Here is a 23995-nt window from a genome sequence, read left to right on the forward strand (position 1 = left end):
TAGATGTTGAGGTATATTGTTATAATGTCGGATTAGGTGTAAAAGAAGTCAAAGGCAAGGATTTGTTAGGAATTCTTTAAAAAGGTAAGGAAGAACCTCCCATGACTTAGGGTTTTGCTAGGTTTGTAGATTTTTATGAACCTTAAATTAAGGCTTTAAGTCATAGAATTAGTTAGTGACAAGGGTAGTTGAACTCATTTTTCTACTTATTGCCTTGAATTCATTGTACATAAGTTATTGCTATTTATTTTTGAGTTTTTATGTTTGATTGAAGAAAATGAAGTGTGGATGCTGTTGTGGCAAAACTTGTAGTATGGGAGGCCACACGGTGTTGAATGGTCGCATTAGAAGTGTTAAGGTGTTGTTTGCATTAGCTTACAATGTTATAACAAAATGGATGATTATGAATGAGATTTTACACTTCCTTTAGATGTTAAGACTTTAAGGGGAGGTTATTTGATCCATAAGTTGACCTATTGGTTAATTGTCATAGGAATTGATGTGGTGTAACACTGTTAAACTAATACAAGGCATGCATATAACAATAAAATTGGGCCCAAAAACTTTCTTTTCATTATAAGTCATGGGTCTTTTATACACAAAGAGTATTGTTTACAAAAGTTTTTATCTTGATGTAAATAATGTAAATGATAAATATTTGTGAAACACCTTTTGGAATATTCCACCCTATAAATATGTTTCGATTGTGTATTTTACGGATAAATTCCTAAAGTTTTGAAATTATATGTTTGGATCCTGCATGTTATTTTATATGCATGTTTCGGATATTATTATTATTATCCTTACACAGGTTGTTTTTTTCTAAATACAACTCGTTCTCCAAATATGTATCCCCGGGATTCTCATTGAGGGATATTCAGAGGATACCTGACTGGAGGGGGGTTTTACATTTGGTATTAGAGCAAGTATTTTGTTACTTTAAAAATAGGTGTTTTAAGATGTTTTCTATTTTGGAGTCAGGCATTTATAAATGTTGATGACAGTATCCCTCATGCAAAGTTTCGTTGCTCAAGTTGTCCAATCGCTGTAAGTATGTTTACCTGATTTATGTAAGGATTGATTCGATGATTAACGTTATATGTGTGACTGTGATAGGGAATAAATATGAGGAAAACCAAGAGAACGGATCCAGGTCACAGTGATGCTTCGAATGCACAAGATGTTCCAACTACACCTGAAGCTCCTAACCCAGCAGCTACTACTTCAAAGACTCCGGGTTTAGATGTTGCAACATTGGAGCGTATGATCTAGGAGGCTGTTAATAGAGCTTTAAGGAGAACCCCACCGGAAAGTACAAGTACTCCGGTGACAACTGTGACAACCAATGTGGTAACAAGTCAAGCAATAGGGATGAGTACTCCAGAAGCAATGGTTGCTCTAAAGCAGATTGAACCGATTTATGGCCTCTCAAGTAAACATCAACCTCCAGAATTTAGCGGCAGTAATGATCCAGTAGTAGCAGAATAATGGATCAAGTTGGTGGAGAAAGCTACTTCTCTATTTCCTATGACAGATCAAGAGAAGATCTGGTATGCTACGTACCTATTGAGAGGAGATGATATGACATGGTGGGAGCTTATGGAGCAGACTCAAGATACCACCACTCTCACTTGGTCAGGGTTCAAGGAATTATTTGAGGAGCAGTACTGGATAGCGGACAGGATATCCTCTAAACTATAAGAGTTTATTAGACTGTAACAAGGAAATATGACGGTCAAAGAGTATTCAATCAAGTTTAGCTCCTTGGCTAAGTTTGCACCAACACTGGTTAGTACACCACATACCCCATTGGAGAGATTTGTGGGTGGACTTCATCCTACTATTGCCAGAGATGTTATGCCAGGTTATCAGCTCTCCTAAACATATAGTGAAACACTCGCCAGAGCCATCAGAGTAAAGGTGTACTAAAGGAAGGAGACCAGATTAGCTCTTCCCCAATAGTGGCAAGTAGTCCTCTCCAGTTTAGCCAATCCAGTAGTGCAGAACAAGTTGTTAGCAAAAGCGATAAAGGTAAAGGCAAGAAAGGAGTCCTACCTAAAGCCAATAGGAAGGACATGAAGAAAAAGGGCCAGCAGAGGAAAAGTGAGGTCAGTTACTATAAGAAATATCAGAGAAGACATAGGGGTGAATGTCTAGTAGGGACCAATGTTTGTTTCAGATGTCGCTAGCCAGGTCATATTGCTAGAGATTGCCCCATTAGTTCTGCAACTTCAGTACCTGCAGTTGGAGGCATGACAGCCAGGGTATATAATGTGGCCCAGATGCAGACAAATGCCAAACCTTCAGCAGTCACTGGTCAGTTATTATTCCATGATACTCCCTTGTATGCCTTGATTGATTCTGGTGCTACTCATTCATTCATATCCTATGGTATGATTAAAAGATTAGGGTTAATGCCTATCAGAGTAGAACAAGCCATTAGGATTGAATTGCCTGATGGTGAGGGTGTAGTGACCAATGAAGTCTTAATGAGGGAGTTAGTGACTTTTAGAGGCCGAGATATGATGGTAGATTTGATTGTCTTCAATATGCCAGACTTTGACATCATTCTTGGGATGGACTTTCTTAGTAGATATGGAGCAGAGATAGACTGTCGTAGGAAAAAAGTCAAGTGTAATCTAGACTATAGGGATAACTTCATTTTTGGAGAAGGGCACCCAACTAGCATGATGATTAGTGCAGCAAAAGCTAGGAAGATGTTGAAAAAGGGGTGTTCTGGGTACATTGCACATGTAGTAAATAAGGGAGAGAGTTTGAGCTCAAGTGTACATGAGGTACCTGTGCTAAATGAATTTATTGATGTGTTTCCAGATGAATTGTCAGGTTTACCTCCAGAGAGAGAAGTGGAGTTTAGTATAGAATTAGCCCCTAGTATAGCCCTTATTTCAAAGGCTCCTTATTGCATGGCCCCAGTTGAGCTCCAAGAATTGAAGAAGCAGTTACAAGAGTTGTTAGACAAGGGCTTTATCAGGCCGAGTCATTCCCCATGGGGTGCTCCAATTCTATTTGTGAAAAAGAAGGATGGGGCTATGAGGATGTGTATAGATTACCGTGAACTGAATAAAGTAACGGTAAAGAATAAGTACCCATTGCCCAGAATAGATGATTTGTTTGACCAATTGAAAGGTGCCTTAGTGTTTTCTAAAATTGATCTAAGGTCAGGATACCATCAAGTTAGAGTGGCTAAGGAAGATATACCAAAAACGGCTTTTCGAACAAGGTATGGGCATTATGAATTTGTTATGATGCCATTCGGATTGACTAATGCACCTACAATTTTTATGGACTTGATGAACAGAGTCTTTCATGATGTCCTTGACAAGTTCATAGTGGTGTTTATTGGTGATATCCTAGTGTATTCCAAGACTTTAGAAGAACATGCCGAGCACTTGAGATTTGTGTTACAAAGATTAAGAGAGAAACAACTGTATGCCAAATTTTCAAAATGTGAGTTTTAGTTGGATCGGGTTACTTTTTTGGTCATGTGATCTCTAAAGACGGTGTATCAGTGGATCCTAGTAAAGTAGAGGTGGTGCTCGAGTGGCAGAGGCCAAAGACAGTGAAAGAGGTTAGAAGTTTTATGGGCCTAGCAGGGTATTATAGGAAGTTCAAGGAAAGCTTTGCAAAGATAGCCATACCACTTATAGCTTTTACCAAGAAAGAAGTACCATTTCAATGGACAGAGGCATGCGAGCAAAGCTTTCAAGAGCTGAAGAGAAGATTAACTACAGCTCCAATTCTTACATTTCCAGAAGTAGGCATTGATTATGATATTTACGTTGATGCCTCCCACAATGGTTTGGGAGCATGTTGATGCAGTACGGGAAAGTCATTGCTTATACCTCCAAACAACTGAAAGACTATGAGAGTAGATATCCTACCTATGACTTGGAATTAGCAGCAGTGGTTTTTGCTCTGAAGATATGGCAACACTACTTGTATGGAGTGAAATGCAACATATACACTGACCATAAGAGTTTGAAGTATTTCTTCACTCAGAAAGAGTTGAATATGAGACAGAGGAGATGGTTAGAATTGGTGACAAACTACGACTGCGACATCAGATACCATCCAAGGAAAGCTAATGCAGTAACAGATGCCCTTAGTAGAAAAGTCTCTTTATCTCAGATTACTGTACATGGACAATTACAGCAGGAGATCTTCCAAGAAGGAATTGAAATTGTGATCAAAGGAGGATTGGCCCAAATGGAGATCAAACCCACTTTGGTGGAGGAGATCAAGATGAAACAAGGTAAAGATGATACCTGCAAGGTGATCTGCCAACGGATAATAGAGGGTAAAGAGACAGACTTTAAAATAGTCAATGGGGCACTTATGTTTAGAGATAGAATATGTGTACCTCAAGATGATGAACTAAGGAATAAAATCCTTAGTGAGGCACATAATACACTTTATACAACCCACCTGGAAGTGTAAAGATGTATCAAGATGTGAAGAAAAGTTATTGGTGGTCAGGTATGAAAAACGACATTGTCGATTATGTTGTCAGATGTTTAACATGTCAACAAGTAAAGGCAGAGCATCAAAGACCATCAGGATTACTCCAACCCTTAGAGATTCCTAAATGGAAATGGGAGGATATCTCAATGGACTTCATTGTGGGACTTTGATGAGAATGCAAAATGTCATATTTACCCCCCTTAATGTCTAGTATTTTATACTTATTTTTTGCCTAAAATGTACTGATTATTATGCCATTTTGATTTAGGAAGCAAATGGAGGCGTTAATTGCAAAACGGAACTAATTAAGTGAATTCGGACAGTTTCGACATTGTTTCGTAATCTGGGAATAACTCTCTCATCCGAGCTCCGATTGAGATGATTCAAAATGCTGTAGAACGCTAAGAAAGATATCTACAACTTTTATGTTTTGGTTTTGGAGATATACCTGCTGCATCAAGGTTTTAATTGGGCTTGAAGTTGACGCATCTGCACAGCCGATGTTCTGGAACATTTCGCCTTGTCATGCAATTCAAATAGGCAGATTATTACAAGAAGTTTTGAAGACCTGTTGCACGCAAATTACAGCTGGAAAACACCACTTTCCTATTTTATTTTAGGACTTTATTATTTTATTTCCAATTAATCAGATTAGGATAAATGTTACTTTAGGATATTAGAATATTTTGAGGAGATTGAGTAGAATTCGAATTCGAATTTAGATATTTTTAAAAGAGAGATCAGATTAGGGATTACAACACATATCACACACGCCTCTCTCTGGTCTTCTCTGGAACTTTCCTTTGTATTTTTCGTGATGGCCATGAGTGGCTGATTTTTGGTAACTTGGTTGAAGGAAACGGAGACCTCGGAATCAACCAACTATGTGACGCCCCACTTGAGGTACGTACATAAGATTTGTTGTATTACTTAAATGTTCATTGTTTCAGCTCCAATTGAGTTTGTATGTGGTTATGGTTGGTTGGTTAGTCTTTAATTGAAATGGTATGTTGAGTGTTGTCTTGAAATTGGTTGAGACTTGAGGAATTTTGGACCATGGCTATGGCACAGTTTCCCCTGAATGATAGAGAGAGGATCAGATATGCCAGTTTCTTATTTAAGGGAGATGCCCGAATTTGGTGGGAATTAATGGACGAGACTCATGATATAGCCTCGATGACTTGGGAGGAATTTAGAAGATTGTTTGAGGCCGAGTACCGAACAGAAGATCGAATACATGAGAAAGTCCAAGAGTTTATTAATTTGAAGCAGGGGACTAGCACCGTGAAAGAATAGTTAGTAAGATTCAACTCCCTTGCTCGCTTTGCACCCGGAATAGCGTACACACCAGAGTTAAAGAGAGACAAGTTTGTGCAAGGGCTGAGATCAGATATCGCTCGAGATGTAATGACAGCAGCCGAGCCCCCTCATACGTACAGTGAAGCTCTAGCACGGGCTTTAAGGGCAGAGATCTATGTAAACAAATACATTACAGAAGGGTTGGCTCTAACAGTACCTAGTGAGCCATCTACCACCTTACAGAGGGAGAGAGTAGATGCCATAAAGAATAGAGAAGTAAGGGCCAAGAAGAGGTTCCAACCAAGGAAGAATAGAAGAGATTGGCAGAATAAGCGGCCCAGGACAGAAGGGTTTCCCCCTTGTGCTAAATGTGGGAGGAACCATTCAGGAGAGTGTTTGAGGGACCAAAACGTATGTTATAGGTACCGACAGCTAGGGCATCTGATGAGGGATTGTAAAGCTCCTTTCCCACCATGGCTTAGACCCCTAGAGGTACAAATGCTAGAGTATTTACAGTGGCACGGGGTGAAGCCGAGGCTAGTCCATCAGCCGTAACTAGTCAGTTGTTATTTCATGCTGTTCCTTTATATGCTTTAATTGATTTTGGAGCTACCCATTCTTTTATATCTCATGGAATGATAGAGAGATTAAATTTGAAACCTACTAGAGTGAGTTAACCCATTAAGATAGAATTACCCGATGGGGTTAGTGTGCTGACTCAAGAGATGTTGTTAGGAGAGTCTGTGGTGATCCATGGTCGAGAGTTGGTAGTTGACTTAATAGTTTTTGATATGCCCGACTTTGATGTGGTATTGGGCATGGATTTCCTAAGGAGGTATGGAGTAGAAATTGATTGTCGAAAGAAGAAGGAGAGATTTAATCTCAATAGTGGAGATAAATTTAGTTTTGGAGAGGGCCATCAGTTGAGCATGTTGATTAGTAGTGTGAAGGCTAGAAAGATGTTGAGAAATAGGTGTTCTGGATATATTGCTCATGTAGAATAGAGTGGTGATGTGCCACAATTAGAAATTTAGAGGGTGCCGATAGTTTAGGAATTTTTAGATGTGTTTCTAGAAGATTTACCAGGTTTGCCACTGGAAAGAGAGGTTGAGTTTAGTATTAAACTAGCACTAGGAACAACACCTATATCTAAAGCCCCTTACCGAATGGCCCCAGCAGAGCTTCAGGAGTTAAAGAAGCAACTCCAGGAACTTCTAGACAAAGGTTTTATCCGACCGAGTCATTCTCCCTGGGGAGCCCCAATTCTGTTTGTAAAGAAAAAGGACGGATCACTACGGATGTGTATTGATTACAGAGAATTGAATAAGGTGACAGTGAAGAATAAGTACCCGCTACCTCGAATAGATGATTTGTTTGATCAGTTGGAGGGAGCAGCAGTATTCTCCAAGATCGATTTAAGGTCAGGGTACCATCAAGTAAGAGTGGCCGAGCAGGATATAGCTAAGACTGCTTTCCGTACAAGGTATGGGCACTATAAGTTTGTAGTGATGCCGTTTGGCTTGACTAATGCCTAGCAGTTTTTATGGATTTGATGAATCGGGTATTCCATGACTGTCTAGATCAGTTCATTGTGGTGTTCATTGATGATATTTTGGTTTATTCCAATTCGAGAGAAGAGCATGAGGAACATTTGAGAATAGTGCTGCAATGGTTGAGAGAAAAACAATTGTATGCTAAATTTTTGAAGTGTGAGTTTTGGCTCGACCAAGTAATATTTTTGGGCTATACTTTGTCGAAGGGAGGGATTTCAGTAGATCCGAGTAAGATAAAGGCAATCCTTGAATGGCAGAGGCCGAAGGCAGTAAAAGAGGTCCGAAGTTTCTTAGGCCTGACAAGTTACTACAGACGATTTGTTGAAGGGTTTGCCCAATTGGCTAAACCATTAACAACTCTTACCAAACAGAAGACTCCTTTTGTATGGTCAGAAGCTTGTGAGGAATGTTTCCAAGAGTTGAAGAAGAGGTTAACAACAACTCCAATGTTAGTGTTGCCACAAGAGGGTGTAGATTATGACATTTATACGGATGCCTCTTTGCAAGGACTTGGTGTTGTGTTAATACAGTTAGGTAGGGCGATAGCATATGTCTCTCAGCAATTGAAAGAGTATGAGACGAGATACCCTACGCATGACCTAGAGTTGGCAGCCGTGGTCTTTGCTTTGAAGATTTGGAGGCATTATCTTTATGGTGCCAAGAGTAACATCTACACTGATCATAAGAGTTTAAAGTACTTCTTCACTCAAAAGGAGCTGAATATGAGACAGAGAATGTGGTTAGAGTTGGTTAAGGATTATGAGTGTGAGATCAAGTATCAACCGGGGAAAGCCAACGTAGTAGCTGATGCCTTGAGTAGAAAAGCTTATTTGTCCCGGCTCACTAGGCAGAAAGAGTTGATAGAAGAGTTGTGTAAATAGCATATTGAAGTGATTCTGGGAAAGATTGCCAGGTTAGAGGTTTAGTCTACTTTATTGGAGGAAGTAAGAGGTAAGCAAGTGGCTGATGAGTGGTGTCAGAGAATAGTTTAGCAAGTGCATGAGGGCAAGGTAACGGAGTTCCACTTAGTGGATGGTGTCCTCTATTTTTGGAATCGATTGTGTATCCCTCAGAATGGTGAGTTGAGAAAGAGAATTCTTATGGAGGCTCATGACGCACTGTACACTGCTCATCCTGGAGCGACCATGATGTATCAAGATGTAAAGAAAGGTTACTGGTGCCTAGGTATGAAAAAAGACATTGTAAAGTTTGTAGCTAAATGTCTAACTTGCCAGCAGGTAAAAGTAGAACACCAAAGGCCATCAGGGTTGCTTCAGCCACTTAGTATTCCAGAATGGAAATGGGAGAACATTTCGATGGATTTTATCACAGGTCTCCCTAGAGTACAGAGAGGTTATAATGCTATATGGGTGATTGTGGATAGATTAACTAAGTTCGCCTATTTCCTTCCAGTAAAGGAGAGTACCACCTCAGATCAGTTGGCTCAGATCTACATGAAAGAGATAGTCAGGTTACATGGTGTGCCTAAGATTATAGTGTTAGACAGAGACTCGAGATTTGTCTCAGCTTTCTGGATTAGTTTACAGAGAAATTTAGGTACCCGTTTGGCATTCAGTACTGCCTATCATCCTCAAACGGATGGCCAAACAGAGAGAACAAATTAGGTGCTAGAGGATATGTTGAGAGCCTGCTGCAAGGATTATAGAATGTCATGGCATGAAATGTTACCTTTGGTGGAGTTTGTCTACAACAACAGTTACCAGTCTATAATTAAAATGGCGCCTTACGAGGCTTTATATGGTAGACGATGTAGGTCTCCACTACATTGGGATGAGATCGGTGAAAAGGGTGAGTTGAGTACAGCTCTTGGGCCAGAGATGACTCAGAAAATGATAGAGGATGTTAAACTAATTAGGAACAGAATGAAGCAAGCCCAAGATCGACAAAAAAGTTATGCCGATTTAAAGAGAAAAACTCCAAGTGGGTGATAAGGTATTTTTGGAAGTTTCCCCCTATAAACGAGTAATGCGCTTCGGGAGCAAAGGGAAGTTAGCACCGAGATATATTGGTCCATTTGAGGTATTGCAACGAATTGGAAAGGTTGCCTACAGAGTAGCACTACCACCTAGTATGGACAAGGTACATGACGTTTTCTATGTCTCGATGTTGCGGAAGTATGTAAGTGATCCCTCCCATATCTTGAGTATAGAAGATGTTGATTTTGCAGAGAATCTTGTGTATGAGGAGCGTCCAGTACAGATTTTAGATCGGAAAATTAAAGAGCTCAGGAACAAGAGTATTCCGCTAGTGAAGGTTCTTTGGAGGAATCACAAAGTAGAAGAGGCCACATGGGAGACAGAACAAGACATGCAGAATCGGTACCCGGAGTTATTCGTGTAAATTTCGAGGACGAAAGTCTTTTAAGGTGGTGGGGGGGGGGGGGGGAAGAGAATTGTGATGCCCCACTTGAGGTACGTACTTAAGATTTGCTGTATTACTTAAATGTTCATTGTTTCAGCTCCAATTGAGTTTGTATGTGGTTATGGTTGGTTGGTTAGTCTTTAATTGAAATGGTATGTTGAGTGTTTGCCTTGAAATTGGTTGAGACTTGAGGAATTTTGGAAGAACAGTCTTCGCTGGGACGAAGATGACATTGGATTTGGAATAGCGGTGTTGGTTCTGTAAGTTTTTGCCAGGCGACAAAATTTCTTCGCCGCAGAGACGGGACGACAAAAAAGTTTCTTGAGGTTTCTAGAGAATTCTTCATAGGGGTAAAAATGACCTTTCTACCCCTAATTAGCAGGAAACGTGGGGAGTAAAATGTAAGGAAATTTAAAAGACAATGTGTTGGAGATGAGGGTGTATTTGTAAAGAATCAAAGGATATAGATGGAATTTCCAAGGAAGAGCAAGGGCAAAATGGGAAATGATGGTTATAATATGAGCTAAAAAGGGTTAAGTGTAGAGAACCCTTCATTTCACCCATTTCCACCGCCATACCCATTCTCTAATTTCTCTCAATTCTCCATTCAATCTTCCAAGATTTCTAAGGAGTTTTAGGGAGCTTTTGGGTAGTTTTTGTAGAGATTTCATCTAAAGCATCCTAAGGTAAGGATTCTTGCTTTAGATATAAATTTGCTTGTATTTTTATTTTGAAGTCTTATGGTTTTATGATTTAAGTTGTAGAGAAGGGACAAGGTACTCAAGAAAAGGAAGAGTATTAGTGAGATCTCTCCATTAAAGGTAAGTAAATCCAAACTAAATTGAGATTTAAGAATTCATTTGAGTAGAGATTGTGTATGTATATGTATGTATTATGTTTGTTGAGATGAGATGAGATGAGATTAGTAGTTATGTATGATTATTGAATATGTTGAGTATGAGAAGTGTTGAACTCCTATGATGTTGAGTTGGGTTGATAGAAGTTGGAGAGAGTTTTGAGCAAACCTTATGGGAGTGAGTTTATTTGACAGGAATTTAGAGAGTATGAGGGAGTTTTCTCCCATGTTTGGATGATTAAAGAAAAGAGAATAGTTATAGTTAAAGTAAAGTTTTATATGCACATGAGTTGTATGATGAAATGCTTGAGAAAGGCATGAGTAAGAGTGAATAATCGTAATTATTGCTACATAGCATAATTGCATTTCATAAGTGCATTAATGAGCATGAATCATCCATATGCATTAATTATGCATTAGAGAAAGAGTAGAAAAAGAGTAGAGTATTTTGAGTGTGAGTTCCTCTAAAAAGAAAATAGAAAAGAGAATAGAGTAGGTTGTGTGATGGGGAACCCCTGAGTAACGGGTAGAGTATTCCCGCATTGAGAGAGCGGCATGAGTATGAGAGAGAAACGTGGTGTAGCCCGTGAGAGTGCATGCAGATGAGGGCTATACCCGAGAGTACTCGAGAGAGAGATTATACACTCACATGGCCAAGGGTTCCAAATCCATGCATAACCGAGTCCGATCGGCTGAGAATGAGTAGAAGTCACGGAGAGCGGGAGTGAGTCCCGGCCGTGCCCCCAGTAAGATGGGGTCGTGACTTACTAAAGAGAGTTAGTAGAAAAGAAGTCTAAGAAAGAGAAATAGAGAGAAGTACAAAAGAGAGAGTAAATGAGAATTTGTAAGGAAAGAATTAGAGAGAGAGTTACAGGGTTAGATGAGTAGAGGATTTACTTACTAAGCATTGTTTTAGTGCTCACCCCGTTATTTCCTATGTTTTGCAGGATTTAGGTGAGGACACGGTCGGATGGACATCGGCACGCGAAGGGAAGTGGTTACACTGTCCACCATGTTTTTGATATCTTTTGTACATGATACCATTTTTGTGTAAAGAATGTATATGTTTAATAAAATAATGTATTATTGTAATTATGCCATGTACTGAGGTTACCCATTAGTTAGATGATCTTTGACAGATTACATGGTCATGATGTCAATGCATGATTAATATTATGAAATGGCATGAAGATGCAATGTAATACATTTTTAAGATGATGATGGGGCAAGAGGTAATGTAATGGATTGATAATCCATAGATGAATTAAAAGTATTAAGCTCACCAAATATGTATTTACATGCCATAAGATGTTAGAGATGCATATAGACATGATGGGAAACAGTAAGCATATCCTCGTATACCGGTTGAGGAAAGATGAATATATGCTTTAAAGTTAAATAACGCGTAAGCACGCCTCTCGATGATATGAGCTCTAAATCAATTTGAGGGTAGATGATAGAAGTGCTTAAGACGCTAAGAAAAGTCCGATTGCTACACGTTAAATGTTTCATATGCATTTAGTTGCACTACATGAGTGATGTTATTTACATTATGAGAGATTTATCCTCATGTTAGATGATATTTAGATGTTATATCATGACATGTAATGTGGTGTACTATCTTTACATACTTAATGTGACGTGTATGCATTGATGTTTTTCTAGCCATGGGATAAAATGATGAAAGACATAAATAGAAAGGAAAAAAAAGATAAAATAAAAGGGGAAGTATCCCTAGATGTAAAGATAAGTGATGGTTAACAATATGTTTAAATAAAGGTCAATAGCAAATTTAGAATGAAAAGATCATTCCTTACTGAGCAATTAGAGCTCACCCTTTATTGTTGATTGCTTTACAGGTAGACCTGAAGCGAAGGATGTTTGAGACAGCGGGGGACACGTGAGGGGAGATGATTTATTGTCATCTCGATGTTTTTATCTTGAGTAATAATGTAAATGATAAATATTTGTGAAACACCTTTTGGAATATTCCACCCTATAAATATGTTTCGTGTGTATTTTACGGAATAATTCCTAAAGTTTTGAAATTATATGTTGGATCCTGCATGATATTTATATGCATGTTTCGGAGATATTATTATTATCCTTACACAGGTTGTTTTTTCAAATCAACTCGTCTCCAAAATGTATCCCCGGGATTCATTGAGGGATATTCAGAGGATACTGCTGGAGGGGGGTTTACATTTGGTATTAGAGCAAGTATTTTGTACTTTAAAAATAGGTGTTTAAGATGTTTTCTATTTTGGAGTCAGGCATTTATAAAGTTTGATGACAGTATCCCTCATGCAAGTTTCGTTGCTCAAGTTGTCCAATGCTGTAAGTATGTTTTCCTGATTTATGTAAGGATTGATTCGATGATAACGTTATATGTGTGACTGTGATAGGGAATAAAATGAGGAAAACCAAGAGAACGGATCCAGGTCACAGTGATGCTTCGAATGCACAAGATGTTCCAACTACACCTGAAGCTCCTAACCCAGCCGCTACTACTTCAAAGACTCCGGGTTAGATGTTGCAACATTGGAGCGTATGATCTAGGGGCTGTTAATAGGCTTTAAGGAGAACCCCACCGGAAAGTACAAGTACTCCGGTGACAACTGTGACAACCAATGTGGTAACAAGTCAAGCAATAGGGATGAGTACTAGAAGCAATGGTTGCTCTAAAGCAGATTGAACCGATTTATGGCCTCTCAAGTAAACATCAACCTCCAGAATTTAGCGGCAAGTAATGATCCAGTAGTAGCAGAATAATGGATCAAGTTGGTGGAGAAGCTACTCTCTATTTCCTATGACAGATCAAAGAGAGATCTGGTATGCTACGTACCTATGAGAGGAGATGATATGACATGGTGGGAGCTTATGGAGAGACTCAAGATACCACCACTCTCACTTGTCAGGGTTCAAGGAATTATTTGAGGGCAGTACTGGATAGCGGACAGGATATCCTCTAAACTATAAGAGTTTATTAGACTGTAACAAGGAAATATGGACGGTCAAAGAGTATTCAATCAAGTTTAGCTCCTTGGCTAAGTTTGCACCAACACTGGTTAGTACACACATAACCCATTGGAGAGATTTGTGGGTGGACTTCATCCTACTATTGCCAGAGATGTTGACAGGTTATCAGCTCTCTAAACATATAGTGAAACATCGCCAGAGCCATCAGAGTAAAGGTGTACTAAAGGAAGGAGACAGATTAGCTCTTCCCCAATAGTGGCAAGTAGTCCTCTCCAGTTTAGCCAACCAGTAGTGCGAACAAGTTGTTAGCAAAAGCGATAAAGATAAGGTAAGGCAAGAAAGGAGTCTACCTAAAGCCAATAGGAAGGACATGAGAAAAAAGGGCAGCAGAGGAAAAGTGAGGTCAGTACTATAAGATATAAGAGAAGACATAGGGGTGAATGTCTAGTAGGGACCAATGTTTTGTTCAGATGTCGCTAGCCAGGTCATATTGCTAGAGATTGCCCCATTAGGTCTTGCAACTTCATACCTGCAGTTGGAGGATGACAGCCAGGGTATATAATGTGGCCCAGATGCAGACAAATGCCAAACCTTCAGCAGTCATGGTCAGTTATTATTCCATGATACTCCCTTGTATGCCTTGATTGATTCTGGTGCTACTCCATTCATTCATATCCTATGGTATGATTAAAAGATTAGGGTTAATGCTCTCAGAGTAGAACAAGCCATAGGATTGAATTGCCTGATGGTGAGGTTGTAGTGACCAATGAAGTCTTAATGAGGGAGTTAGTGACTTTTAGGGCGAGATATGATGGTAGATTTGATTGTCTTCAATATGCCAGACTTTGACATCATTCTTGGGATGGACTTTCTTAGTAGATATGGAGCGAGATAGAATGTTGTAGGAAAAAAGTCAGGTAATCTAGACTAGGGATAACTTCATTTTTGGAGAAGGGCACCCAACTAGCATGATGATTAGTGCAGCAAAAGCTAGGAAGATGTTGAAAAAGGGGCGTTCTGGGTACATTGCACATGTAGTAAATAAGGGAGAGAGTTTGAGCTCAAGTGTACATGAGGTACCTGGGCTAATGAATTATTGATGTGTTTCCAGATGAATTGTCAGGTTCCTCCAGAGAGAGAAGGGAGTTTAGTATAGAATTAGCCCCTAGTATAGCCCTTATTTCAAAGGCTCCTTATTGCATGGCCCCAGTGCTGACCAAGAATTGAAGAAGCAGTGTACAAGAGTTGTTAGACAAGGGCTTTATCAGGCCGGTCATTCCCCATGGGTGCTCCAATTCTATTTGTGAAAAAGAAGGATGGGCTATGAGGATGTGTATAGATTCAGTGAACGAATAAAGTAACGGTAAAGAATAAGTACCCATTGCCCAGAATAGATGATTTGTTTGACCAATTGAAAGGTGCCTTAGTGTTTTCTAAAATTGATTAAGGTCAGGATACCATCAAGTTAGAGTGGCTAAGGAAGATATACCAAAAAGGCTTTTCGAACAAGGTATGGGCATTATGAATTTGTTATGATGCCATTCGGTTGACTAATGCACCTACAATTTTTATGGACTTGATGAACAGAGTCTTTCATGATGTCTTGAAGTTATAGGGTTTATTGATGATATCCTAGTTTATTCCAAGACTTAGAAGAACATGCCGAGCACTTGAGATTTGTGTTACAAAGATTAAGAGAGAAACAACTGTATGCCAAATTTTCAAAATGTGAGTTTTAGTTGGATCGGGTTACTTTTGGTCATGGGATCTCTAAAGCGGTGTATCAGTGGATCTAGAAAGTAGAGGTGGTGGGAGTGGCAGAGGCCAAAGACAGTGAAAAGAGTTAGAAGTTTTGGGCCTAGCCGGGTATTATAGGAAGTTCAAGGAAAGCTTTGCAAAGATAGCCATACCACTTATAGCTTTTACCAAGAAAGAAGTACCATTTCATGGACAGAGGCATGCGAGCAAGCTTTCAAGAGCTGAAGAGAAGATTAACTACAGCTCCAATTCTTACATTTCCAGAAGTAGGCATTGATTATGATATTTACGTTGATGCCTCCCACAAGGTTTGGGAGCAGTTGATGCAGTACGGGAAAGTCATTGCTTATACCTCCAACAATGAAAGCTATGAGAGTATATACTACTATGACTTGGAATAGCAGCAGTGGTTTTTGCTCTGAAGATATGGCAACACTACTTGTATGGAGTGAATGCAACATATACACTGACCATAAGAGTTTGAAGTATTTCTTCACTCAGAAAGAGTTGAATGACTTGGAATTAGCAGCAGTGGTTTTTGCTCTGAAGATGGCGACACTACTTGTATGGAGTGAAATGCAACATATACACTGACCATAAGAGTTTGAAGTATTCTCACTCAGAAGAGTTGAATATGAGACAGAGGAGATGGTAATGGTGACAAACTACGATGCGACATCAGATACCATCCAAGGAAAGCTAATGCAGTAACAGATGCCCTTAGTAGAAAAGTCTCTTTATCTCAGATTACTGTACATGGACAATTACACGAGGAGATCTTCAAGAAGGAATTGAAATTGTGATCAAAGGAGGATTGGCCAAATGGAGATCAAACCCACTTGGTGGAGGAGATCAAGATGAAACAAGGTAAAGATGATACCTGCAAGGTGATCTGCCACGGATAATAGAGGGTAAAGAGACAAACTTTAAAAAGTCAATGGGGCATAATGTTTAGAGATAGAATATGTGTACCTCAAGAGATGAACTAGGAATAAAACTTAGGAGGCACATAATACACTTTATACAACCACCTGGAAGTGTAAAGATGTATCAAGATGTGAAGAAAAGTACTGGTGGTCAGGTATGAAAAACGACATTGTCGATTATGTTGTCAGATGTTTAACATGTCAACAAGTAAAGGCAGAGCATCAAGACCATCAGGAACCCAACCCTTAGAGATTCCTAAATGGAAATGGAGGATATCTCAATGGACTCATTGTGGGAACTTTGATGAGAATGCAAAATGTCATATTTACCCCCCTTAATGTCTAGTATTATACTTATTTTTGCCTAAAATGTACTGATTATTGCCATTTTGATTTAGGAAGCAATGGAGGCGTTAATTGCAAAACGGAACTAATTAAGTGAATTCGGACAGTTTCGACATTGTTGTAATCTGGGAATAACTCTCTCATTCTCAGCTCCGATTGAGATGATTCAAAATGCTGTAGAACGCTAAGAAAGATATCTACCACTTTTATGTTTTGGTTTTGGAGATATACCTGCTGCATCAAGGTTTTAATTGGGTTGAAGTTGACGCATCTGCACAGCCGATGTTCTGGAACATTTCGTTGTCATGCAATTCAAATAGGCAGATTATTACAAGAAGTTTTGAAGACCTGTTGCACGCAAATTACAGCTGAAAACACCACTTTCCTATTTTATTTTAGGACTTTATTATTTTATTTCCAATTAATCAGATTAGGATAAATGTTACTTTAGGATATTAGAATATTTTGAGGAGATTGAGTAGAATTCGAATTCGAATTTAGATATTTTAAAAGGAGATCAGATTAGGGATTACAACACATATCACACACGCCCTCTCTGGTCTTCTCTGGAACTTTCCTTTGTATTTTTCGTGATGGCCATGTGGCTGATTTTTGGTAACTTGGTTGAAGGAAACGGAGACTCGACAACCAACTGTGACGCCCCACTTGAGGTACGTACATAAGATGTTGTATTACTAAATGTTCATTGTTTCAGCTCCAATGAGTTTGTATGTGGTTATGGTTGGTTGGTTAGTCTTAATTGAAATGGTATGTTGAGTGTTGTCTTGAATTGGTTGAGAATTGAGGAATTTTGGACCAGGCTATGCGCCAGTTTCCCCTGAATGATAGAGAGAGGATCAGATATGCAGTTTCTTATTTAAGGAGGATGCCCGAATTTGGTGGGAATTAATGGACGAGACTCATGATATAGCCTCGATGACTTGGGAGGAATTTAGAGATATGTTTGAGGCCGAGTACCGAACAGAAGATCGAATACATGAGAAAGTCCAAGAGTTTATTAATTTGAGCAGGGGACTAGCACCGTGAAGAATAGTTAGTAAGATTCAACTCCCTTGCTCGCTTTGCACCCGAATAGCGTACACACCAGAGTTAAAGAGAGACAAGTTTGTGCAAGGGCTGAGATCAGTATCGCTCGAGATGTAATGACAGCAGCCGAGCCCCCTCATACGTACAGTGAAGCTCTAGCACGGCTTTAAGGGCAGAGATCTATGTAAACAATACATTACAGAAGGGGGCTCTAACAGAATAGTGAGCCATCTACCACCTTACAGAGGGAGAGAGTAGATGCCATAAAGAATAGAGAAGTAAGGGCCAAGAAGAGGTTCCAACCAAGGAAGAATAGAAGAGATTGGCGAAATAAGCGGCCCAGGACAGAAGGGTTTCCCCCTTGTGTAAATGTGGGGGAACCATTCAGGAGAGTGTTTGAGGGACCAAAACGTATGTTATAGGTACCGACAGCTAGGGCATCTGATGAGGGATTGTAAAGCTCCTTTCCCACATGTTAGACCCCTAGAGGTACAATGTAGAGTATTTACAGTGGCACGGGGTGAAGCCGAGGCTAGTCCATCAGCCGTAACTAGTCAGTTGTTATTTCATGCTGTTCTTTATATGCTTTAATTGATTTTGGAGCTACCCATTCTTTATATCTCATGGAATGATAGAGAGATTAAATTTGAACCTACTAGAGTGAGTTAACCATTAAGATAGAATTACCGATGGGGTTGTGTGCTGACTCAAGAGATGTTTGTTAGGAGAGTCTGTGGTGATCCATGGTCGAGAGTTGGTAGTTGACTTAATAGTTTTTGATATGCCCGACTTTGATGTGGTATTGGGCATGGATTTCCTAAGGAGGTATGGAGTAGAAATTGATTGTCGAAGAAGAAGGAGAGATTTAATCTCAATAGTGGAGATAAATTTAGTTTTGGAGGGGCATCAGTTGAGCATGTTGATTAGTAGTGTGAAGGCTAGAAAGATGTTGAGAAATAGGTGTTCTGGATATATTGCTCATGTAGAATAGAGTGGTGATGTGCCACAATTGAAATTTAGAGGGTGCCGATAGTTTAGGAATTTTTAGATGTGTTTCTAGAAGATTTACCAGGTTTGCCACTGGAAAGAGAGGTTGAGTTTAGTATTAAACTAGCACTAGGAACAACACCATATATCTAAAGCCCCTTACCGAATGGCCCAGCGAGCTCAGGAGTTAAAGAAGAAACTCTAAGAGCTTTAGATAAGTTTTATCCGACCGAGTCATTCTCCCTGGGAGCCCCAATTCTGTTTGTAAAGAAAAAGGACGGATCATACGGTGTGTATTGATTACAGAGAGCTAAATAAGGTAACAATGAAGAATAAGTACCCGCTACCTCGAATAGATGATTTGTTTGATCAGTTGGAGGGAGCAGCAGGATTCTCCAAGATCGATTTAAGGTCAGGGTACCATCAAGTAAGAGTGGGAGCAGGATATAGCTAAGACTGCTTTCCGTACAAGGTATGGGCACTATAAGTTTGTAGTGATGCCGTTTGGCTTGACTAAGCCTAGCAGTTTTTATGGATTTGATGAATCGGGTATTCATGACTGTCTAGATCAGTTCATTGTGGTGTTCATTGATGATATTTTGGTTATTCCAATTCGAGAGAAGAGCATGAGGAACATTTGAGAATAGTGCTGCAATGGTTGAGAGAAAAACAATTGTATGCTAAATTTTTGAAGTGTGAGTTTTGGCTCGACCAAGTAATATTTTTGGGCTATACTTTGTCGAAGGGAGGGATTTCAGTAGATCCGAGTAAGATAAAGGCAATCTTGAATGGCAGAGGCCGAGGCAGTAAAAGAGGTCCGAAGTTTCTTAGGCTGACAAGTTACTACAGACGATTTGTTGAAGGGTTTGCCAATTGGCTAAACCATTAACAACTCTTACCAACAGAAGACTCCTTTTGTATGGTCAGAAGCTTGTGAGGAATGTTTCCAAGAGTTGAGAAGAGGTTAACAACACTCCAATGTTAGTGTTGCACAAGAGGGTGTAGATTATGACATTTATACGGATGCTCTTTGAAGGACTTGGTGTTGTGTTAATACAGTTAGGTAGGGCGATAGCATATGTCTCTCAGCAATTGAAAGAGTATGAGACGAGATACCCTACGCATGACCTAGAGTTGGCAGCCGTGGTCTTTGCTTTGAAGATTTGGAGGCATTATCTTTATGGTGCAAGAGTAACATCTACACTGATCATAGAGTTTAAAGTACTTCTTCACTCAAAAGGAGCTGAATATGAGACAGAGAATGTGGTTAGAGTTGGTTAAGGATTATGAGGTGTGAGATCAAGTATCAACCGGGGAAAGCCAACGTAGTAGCTGATGCCTTGAGTAGAAAAGCTTATTGTCCCGGCTCACTAGGCAGAAAGAGTTGATAGAAGAGTTGTGTAAATAGCATATTGAAGTGATTCTGGGAAAGATTGCCGGTTAGAGGTTTAGTCTACTTTATGGAGGAAGTAGAGGTAAGCAAGTGGCGATGAGTGGTGTCAGAGAATAGTTAGCAAGTGCATGAGGGCAAGGTAACGGAGTTCCACTAGTGGATGGTGTCCTCTATTTTTGGAATCGATTGTGTATCCTCAGAATGTGTGAGTTGAGAGAGATTCTTATGGAGGCTCATGACGCACTGTACACTGCTCATCCTGGAGGGACCATGATGTATCAGATGTAAAGAAAGGTTACTGGGTGCCTAGGTATGAAAAAGACATTGTAAAGTTTGTAGCTAAATGTCTAACTTGCCAGCAGGTAAAAGTAGAACACCAAAGGCCATCAGGGTTGCTTCAGCCACTTGTATTCCAGAATGGAAATGGGAGAACATTTGAGGATTTATAAGGTCTCCCTAGAGTACAGAGAGGTTTTAATGCTATAGGGTGATTGTGGATAGATAACTAAGTTCGCCTATTCCTTCCAGTAAGGAGAGTACCACCTCGATCAGTTGGCTCAGATCTACATGAAAGAGATAGTCAGGTTACATGGTGTGCCTAAGATTATAGTGTTGACAGAGACTCGAGATTTGTCTCAGCTTTCTGGATAGTTTACAGAGAAATTTAGGTACCCGTTTGGCATTCAGTACTGCCTTCATCCTCAAACGGATGGCAAACAGAGAAACAAATAGGTGCTAGAGGATATGTTGAGAGCCTGCGCAAGGATATAGAATGTCATGGCATGAAATGTTACCTTTGGTGGAGTTTGTCTACAACAACAGGTACCAGTTTATAATTAAAATGGCGCCTTACGAGGCTTATATGGTAGACGATGTAGGTCTCCACTACATTGGGATGAGATCGGTGAAAAGGGTGAGTTTTTATTTGATCCACAAGTTAACCTATTGGTTAATATCAATAGGAATTGACGTGGCATAGTTAATATGAAAATTCGAATTTAATGGGCTTAGGGGTTTTGTTAACCCTGCTTCTGTATTTCGATCATAACTTGAGTTATTAAAATCGAAATTAGATGATTCTTGAAGCATTAGAAAGATAAGACACAGACCTATAATTTTTATGTTTATGCCAAGAGCCAATTCGTTTGAGAAAAGGATGGAAAATGGCCTGAAGCATAAACTAGTTATTAAAGTTTAAGATTTAACATAATCAATTCTTATGATTATGAATTGATTACTAGTTATTGATGCCCCTTGGTTTCTGAAATTTGCCTTCATCTCACTCATAAAACTTGTGGTCTCTTACATGAACTTTCTGAACATATCCTCCAATTGCGAAACTCTTTGATCCCTTGGTTGATTATTCACCCCCACTTGATTGTTTGGCATTGTTCTTTAATTCCATTGATTATTCTGATTGCCTCAAGACAAGTTTAGATGATTTCTCCAACCAGGATTATACGTGTTGGAGAAATGATTGTTCTGTTGTCTCTGATTCCTAGCCAAATAGTTGACTTGTTTTGATGATGATAATGCTGAAGCAAAGGTGTTCCCCACTTGGCATTCATTGCTCGCATGGTTACCTGCACAAAAATCATATGTCATTTGAGGTGTTTGAATAAAATTTACCTGCATACCTCTTAATTGCTTTTGAAGTGCTATAAGTTGGGTTGAAATGGCCGTGTAAGCATAAACTCCATGAATACCTATAGACTTCTTCGGATGCATTCTCTCATTGGGTCTCTGATCGTTGTTACTTGCCCAGACTTCAAGTAACTCATAAGCTTCTTCAGGTGTCTTGTTTTGCAATGCTCATCCAGATGTTGCATCCACCATTGTTTGTACATTTATCAGCAACCCATTATAGAAGGTTTGGACTTGCAACCAAACCGGCAAACCATGGTGTGGACACTTTCTTAGCAGTTCCTTATATCTTTCCCAAGCTTCATAAAGTGACTCATTCTCTTCTTGCAAAAATGATATGATGTCGTTTCTCATCCTTGCAGATTTCATTGGTGGGAAATATTTAGTCAGAAACCTTTGTGCCAATTCATTCCAAGTGGTGATTGTTCCTGCTAGTAGTGCCATTAACCATCCTTTTGCTTATCTCTTAATGAGAATGGAAACAATCTTAACCTGGTGGCATCATCCGACACTCTATTTGCCTTGAATGTGTCGCAAATCTCTAAGAAGTTTGTAATCTGTGAATTTGGGTCTTCCGTTGGATCTCCCCTAAATTGTACCGACTGTTGGATCATTTGGATGATTGCTAGCTTTATTTCAAAGTTATTGGCTTGCACCGGTGACCTAGTTATACTTGGACCACTACCATCAACCGAGGGCATTGAGAATTCCCTCAATGTTCTATTTTCAACCATCTCAATGACTATCGCCTCCATTCTCTTCTCTATCTGTTAAGTCTTCTTGCAGTTCTTTCAATCTCTAGATCAATAGGAACCATTGGATGATGTCTAGCTCTTTGCATAAACTACACAGACAGAAAGAGAGCGTGAGATCACAAGCAAACAGAAAAGAAACAGCAAAATTAAACTAGAAAACAATAAAACTAAAATTAAACTCCAATCTAGCTAAAACCAGAAAAATTCAATATTAACACAAAATCAATCCCCGGCAACGGCGCCAAAAACTTGATGCGTGTTTTCATAAACATGCAAATGTAGCAAGTGCATTAGTCACAACAAGTAATAGAATGATAAGTTGAGTATCGTTCCCAAGAGAATTGCGTGTCAAGTACTAAATTTCCTAATTTGTTCATGGCTAAGGACTTGGCCAAGAAAAAGGCGTTCCCATGGGTGAAGCTGTCATTCCCGTGGGACATAAATAAAGCTCACTTCATCAAAGAGGCAAAATGATGGACGAGGCAGCTCGAGCTTCGCTTGACACAATAATCAATGAGCTCCTCGAGCACATCGGCGTTGGGGCCTCGACGATTAGCGATGCCATCACCCTACGAACTTACATGGGCATTAGAGATTTGTCTCCTCCCCAGCTATTTTCTTGGGCATGCAGCTATGTGACAAAGGTATTAGTAGTTCACCCCCTTTTCCTTATATATATATGCTTATCTTTCTTCTCCATTGACTTTCATTTCTTTTCAGGCTTGCGTGGCGACCAAGCTTCTCTTTGATGAGAGTTACCCCATATTTTTGGGTACTCATCAAAGGTAGCAAGAAGTAGAGGTGCCTTAAGGAGGATGCCTTGGCTAGGGCCGAAGTAGCAGAGGAAAAAAGAACATAAAACAGGCCAAGCTTTAGTGGCTTAAGGAAGAGGCTAAGACCTTTGGGGTCAAGGAAAAGGAGTTCCTTGACAAAATTATGGTGAGTGGGACTGATCGGGCAAAGGCAGTCAAGGTTGAGAAGAATTTGGCACAACAGTGGGGTGCCAACAATAAGCTAAACTCCAAGCTTACCTCGGCTTAGAAAACTGCCTCAGATTAGGAGGCTAAGTTTAAAAAGGTCTTGCTTGAGCTCACCAAGGAGGTTGAAGGTTGCCAAAGGGCCGAGGCTAAGGCTGAATAGCTCAAGCTCGATGTTAAGGAGCTGAACTTGGCTATCAGGAGCCATGTTGGGGAAATATCGATCTTCCTACTACAGAAACTGTGGGAAGCTCATCCTTCTCTCGACTTTTCTTTCCTTCCGAAGGCTTACCAGAAGAGGTCAACAGGATGAAGACCGAGGCCCAAGTCATAACATATGTTTACTCGAATGATTTGAGGCCAACGGTGAAGATAAGGAGGAGGTCAAAGAGGGAGAGGAGGATGCTAGTGTTAAGTAGGAGGTCGAGGATCTGGCTCATTTGGCCGCACTCCCGCCTATTACTGTCGACCTTCCTCCAGTTAAGACTCTAAAGGACGCTCTAGCTCCTACCCCTAAAAAGGCTACCAAGACTCCTGCTATTGATGATCTTTCTGCCCCCATTGGCGAGAACTCCCTGGTCCTGCTGGCGATGATGCCCCCGCACCTCCAAC

General features: G+C 39.9%; 1 non-coding gene across 1 annotated transcript; it reads left to right on the top strand.

The window, feature by feature from the left end:
* The first annotated feature begins 21901 nt into the window (after positions 1-21901).
* Positions 21902-22008, top strand: LOC116108234. The gene has a single exon (XR_004124612.1). It is a non-coding gene; the product is annotated as a small nucleolar RNA R71 (small nucleolar RNA).
* The last annotated feature ends 1987 nt before the right edge of the window (positions 22009-23995 follow it).

The sequence above is a fragment of the Pistacia vera genome, unplaced genomic scaffold, assembly GCF_008641045.1.
Source record: "Pistacia vera cultivar Batoury unplaced genomic scaffold, PisVer_v2 Contig558, whole genome shotgun sequence".
Classification (NCBI taxonomy): domain Eukaryota; kingdom Viridiplantae; phylum Streptophyta; class Magnoliopsida; order Sapindales; family Anacardiaceae; genus Pistacia; species Pistacia vera.